Source organism: Argopecten irradians, chromosome 11, assembly GCF_041381155.1.
Source record: "Argopecten irradians isolate NY chromosome 11, Ai_NY, whole genome shotgun sequence".
NCBI lineage: Eukaryota > Metazoa > Mollusca > Bivalvia > Pectinida > Pectinidae > Argopecten > Argopecten irradians.
Window position 1 is genome coordinate 33,698,822 of NC_091144.1, and position 6,200 is coordinate 33,705,021.

The following is a 6,200-nucleotide window of genomic DNA, read 5'->3' on the forward strand; positions in this document are numbered from 1 at the left end:
TACACACCTTTCCATCCCTTTACCCCACCTCTCCCATTGTTCTCTGTTTTGATTTACCTGTACCTATTATGCTTGTGATCACTTTTCAGTATTAGAGGTTTTTTGCTTAATGTTAATGCGTCAGTTTGTCATTGTACATCGTAAGGAGCACAAGGAGTTTTGCCATGTGAAGAGATAAGAACTTTGATTCTACAAAATGCTGCATCAAAATGTTTTTTAGGAAATATGTCCAGTATGAAACAATTGGATTATTATCAAGCTCTGTTCAGCGATTGCAAGAAAAATAAGTAAATGGAAAAAAGAAATTGTCGGAAACTTTAAATACTTTAAATGTAAGTAAATATTTGAAATAAATTCCATCCGTGCTTTCAAATGCTAAAATGCATACATTGTATATACATGTATTAATACCAATGCATTATTTATTGATATTGAGGTTCATGAAAAGTTAAAACTTTCCCTTACAATACGACGTTGCTATCATATAATAATTAATTAAAGCATTTCGATGTACATTAAAATAATTGTGATTTTCTTATTGCATTGTATTTTTTAAAATCTTGTCAGCATTGGTTAGTTGGTCTATTGATTAATCTAATCATTAGAACAAGGTGAGTAATGATTATCTCCCCTCTCTTACAGCATTTGATACCATGGTTGCTGCACACATGTCCAGTCCCTTTCGTGACCATGTAATTATGTATAATAATCCTGATTGGCCATGAATGGGGAATTCAGTCTCTTTCATGGTCCAGTAATCTTGATTGGCCATGAAAGGGGGTTATTGTGGAGTTTACTGTGGTAGCAAGACATTTATTGGTCACACTTCTTTTCTTTTGTGAGAGGTCGGACGTATGCAGTAAGGTACCGTTTTGGGAGCTTTGTTTCGAGTAACAACTAAGACTGGCCACGAATATCACTTTTGGTCTTAGAACAAATTTCAATCTCTGGCAATCGATGGCATTGTGGTATTAAGGATGAGTTGTGTTGATTGGTGGTGTAAGAAAGTAACCGTTTTGTGACACGTTTGGGTAATTATCTGAACTCTTTTAGCTTCACCGTGACACTTAGTGTACCTTTTAAATATAAATAGAAGTCTTGAGTCAAGTCCAAAGTTTATTGCTGTAGTCGAAAGAGTCATAATTTACATTAGTACTTAAAGTTGTTACCGTCCGCGTGACTGACCGCCACGTAGCTGTTGTCGACCATGTCCGCGGCGATTGTCCCTTTTGGCGACATCACATGATCGGTTTGTGGATACTGCTGTTGCGCCATATGATGTACCCGAATGTTGTCGGGTTTCTTTTTCCTCATAAAATAAAAATTAATCCGATCTTGCAGCTTTTGAATACATTCATCTTTTTCCTTAATGTGATGAGCCTGTGCAGTGACGATATTTGTTTGAAAATGAAACGTGTCCTCGAGTTTTTTACTTTCGGATTTCACCACATCAAGAGTTCTTTTATCAAGGTCGTGGATGTTTTGGAGTTCAGTGTATTTGGTAAAACAATTACGTAGTGTATCATTAAGATCTTTATTTTCTTTTTCGAGCAATGAACACCGTTTTGATATAATCAAAATTTTGGATATCATAGATTAATGAACGTCCTTATTACGATCAACTGATACACATGGGAAGTCTTCGTCTGACAAAGAGGCGAAAGGAAGAATACCTTGAAGACGATGGCGTTGTCTGTAGGTTTGAATCCTTTTCTTATCACGGCGTCGTTTGGAGCTGGACTTGGTGCGTACATGTAGTTGTTGGTTTCCGTCCTGGTTGGTGCTGGTGATGTTGTGATTAGTTTGTCCTTGGAAGCCACTGGATTTTTTACGGAAGTATATTCTTGCATAGTGACCTATGCGTCTCAAGCGTAGCAGTGGGACTGTCTGGCAGGGCACACTCAAGTGTCCCTGTGTAAAAAAAATTCCTCCACATTCTGTACACGGTCCATTCACAAAAGTTTTAACACCACTGTATTGCACAACTCCATGTATTATGTGAGCCTGATCAATTGCTGTAGATACTTGGAAAATATCTTCTTCAATCGTTTGACTTTTCGGAGAGTACGAAGATTGATCTGCAGCTAGCTATAAAGTGCAGAAAACCGGTTCTCACACCAAATTGTCACAGGGCGAATGACAATGAGGAGACGATACCGATATCCAGTTACTGAATCTTTTATTCACTTTTAATCGGCGAAATACTATAATAAATAGTAACACATAAGGCTTTATCGAGTAAGGAAGCCATTGATAAACGTTCCTTTCTTAAATTGTCCCTGTATTATATACTGTATGTTTGAGACAGAAATGAATGTAGAAATTATATTTATACTGACAGGATAGTTAATTAAAAAAATCAATATTGGACATGCTTGTTAATAGAAAATGCTGAAACCCAGCTTCATTTCACAGTTACTGCATTTTTTGATTTTCAATTCAAGTACATTCGCGGAGATAAAGTTTCTCAGATTCAAAATCAAATTGAAATGCTTTTCAAAATACACATGGATGATGACCATTCACGGCGGTTATCTTTTGCGAACTTAAATTGATCGCGGAATTCGTGAAAATAAATTGTACTCGGAAGATAGTTGGTTCACAGTATGTAGTTCTATATGTACAATATTCGTATCCAGATAGATGTAACCCACGTCAACTTCTAGTGGAAATCCGATTGAATTTCAAGAGAAATGTAGCACAAAAAGTAATACTTCAATGTTTTTTCCACGTGCTCTTCCATCTCACAACATTAATTTCATTTTTCAATTTTTTATTTTTGAGTTTATTTTTATTTTTTTTAATTTTTCATGAGTTGTCGCTTATTCTTACACATGACATCGCTAAAAACGTTAGTTCCCGACTTTAAATAAAAACATTTTTCTGACCGGCTCTGCTTTAGCGGACACTGACCATGGATGATAGATAGGTAAAATAATGAACATAGTGGATTCTTTATCAAGGATATTTATCTATGCATACTTCCCTTTTTTATATATCGCTATAACTTACTATAACCATAAAGATATTAAGACACAGCCCTAATATAATGTTTACAGTGTCAATATTACATTTTTAATGTTCATTTTTGAGTTTTTCCTTTTTGAATTTTTCATGGGTTGTCAATAAATGAGCTGTGTGCTAATGTCATATAAAGTAACTGGAAGTATTAGTCATTGAAATATTAAAACCTTTACCCATCATTTGAACAATATTTTATGTATAAACGTGCTTATACATTATATGTGTCTTATTCACACAAAAGTGCCTATAAAATAATTTGTTTAGATTAAGGTGCATGCACAAACAATACTTAATGCTATATAGGGCATATTTCTAGGGAATTTTTTCAGGACTCAATTAATTATCTTTTTAATATTTTTACCTTGAATTAAAATAAGAAGCTCAAACTTTTCAAAGATGGTAATTGTGAAAAGTAAGTAACTTTTGTAATGGAAAAAAATACTAATTCATCTGCTTCTGGTTTTGATAGAGAAAACATACCATTCGTCAGCGGTGGAGTATCTTTTAGATTATTTATTTAATTATATATAATGAAGTAAACGTTCGGGGATTACAAATAGAATGTTCACTGCTTAATGATTCAGGGTCAAATCATGACACAGTAAAATCATCTGAAATTACTGACTTCCGGGTGGTCTTAAGAGTTACCTCCCTTAATATAAGGTATCATGACATAAATCTGTAGGTTCTAGGCCTGGCTATGTATGAAAGTGGGAATGATGAATGGATCTCCTACTGTGAGAGGACGCTACATGTATAATGATTACATGCCTATTATGAATAAACTTTTATGTTAAAAAAAGTATCTGTAATATACTGTATAATTTGAAAAAAAAATTATTCGTGACTGCTTTCTTTCTTGGTTTGAAGGTGTTATTCCCAAGAGATCGTAGTCAAATCCATATAAATATTTACATTGCAATTGAACATCATAACTTGATAGTACTACTACTGTATGCTATTTCCAGCATTTACATTAGCAGTTAGGCTCTAGTGTAGTCAAACTTCCATCAGACCAATCAAATGAAGAGATACGTAAAGGTCCTCAATCACATATCATATAATCAAACGTTTCTATATATAACTATCCGACCCCTCTGTCCTCCCTCCAACCTCCTATTCCTTATCCCAGCTACCAGTGTCTACTATATCAGTAGAGAACAGCCAACTAAATAATTATACATAGACCACAGTTTTAAAGTTTGTGAACGGTTTGTAATGTATTATTTAGACGGCTTAATATTAGTTAGCTATTGTGTTCGATAATTAAAGTCTTTGTTCTGATAGTTCTTATCACTAGATTGAAAAAAATTGTCCCTTCAGCTCAACCTCCAGCCAGAGTAGAAATAAGGTGTATTTTGCACTAAAAATCATGAAATTGGTTTTACCTATTCATTATCAAAATTAATAAATTTCAAATTCGATTCCCAAATTTATCATTAATATCATTGTTATTTAGGAATATAAACCTGTCGGAAAGTACTTTGAAATTCATAGTTGATCAGTCAATCAGTGGCTAGGACAAAATTCTCTCAATCTTCTATACACAGGAACCATTTCGAAAGTCTATTTTTCATTTAGTTGGATGTTTCCTTAGGTCCCTAACGTAACGGCACCAGTGGTGAGATATTACAGATGGAATTGAATGGGAGAAATGGGTATACATGTATGTATACTTGTGATGTTGGTTCGGGAAGGCAAAGAAATATTCTTAGAAAAAAAAAATAAAATTGCTATATTTAAGCATGAAACGTCTTGCGCTTCATGTAAGACTTTATCTCTGTCCACTTGGCATTCATATTGGCTACGAATGCTAACTGAAAAACGTTCAATGCTTATATTTACATTTGGTTACAACTTTATGATGAACCGCAAGGGATTTTGCAACTATAATGAAAAAAAAACATTTTATTTGCTATCGTCAGGAAGAAAACAGCCATTTGAATAGGCATTTTTTGTGATCACTGTCACGACAATTGTTCAAGTGTTCAAGAGGCCGAGAAAAAACTGGGTTTAAGCAAATGGAATAATTTACACTTATACTAAGAAATAACTTATATTGCAATCAAAATACGTGGAATGGATTGAAGCGTTGCATTTATCTTTTAAATAGCTAATTATCAATGAGATTGCCCATGAAAATAGCCGGAAACTACTGGAAGTTCCCTCCAAATCATCAACTGTTCTATGAAATTTAATTTCCTATGCAAACATGTATATGTTATTTTCATGTTTTATTTCATATCTTATTCCCTTTTTATATCGAGAATAAAATCGAGATAAATGTAAACCATGCATCGGGTTGTAACATATTGAAACGAACTGCTTCCTCGTCTCTACTTGAGGGTTTCTCACTCAAGTCTAAAATACTGGGCTGTGATCACAGATCATCTGATTAGCCAATTATTGGAAAGAATAACTCAACGCTTCAATACAAGTTCATACATATAATTCTGGTTCTGCAGATACAGAGTCACAATGTGTAATCACACTCTCTATCACTCTAATTACTGTACAATTAGAGATTATGCCAGAATATAGAAGTTATAAATGGTAGCGAGTACAAATGTACAATTATCTAAGTTGATAGTTAAACTCCCTGTTATAATATATGACTTGTCTTTTTATAAAGAAACAACAAAGTGATAACTAAGATGCAATAGCAACAATCGCGACAACAGAATAAAGATAATAGTAACTCTGTATATTTAGTTAGTAGTTTATAGAAATTGATCAATATGCATCAATTTCTCTATTACAAGATTTCAACCCAAATATCTTGTAATAGATATACAAGAGAACCCTAGTCTCTTGTATTAACACGTGTAATTATCTACAATTATTTATGGAAATTGAGCAATGCATCAATTTCCCTATTACAAGATTCACAATTCCAAATATCTTGTAATAGAAATACTCAAGGCTTTTAAACCACTGTGTTTGTAATGAACAAAAGTATTTATAGAAATTGATCAAGTAATCAATTTCACTATTACAAGATTAACTATATCTTGTAATAGAAATACAAGAGTACACTAGACTCTTGTATTATCCTAAGTACAAATTATAGAATTTAAGAATAATTTATAGAAATTGATCAAGTAATAATCAATTTCACTATTTCAAGATTAACTATATCTTGTAATAGAAATACAAGAGTACACTAGACTCTTGTA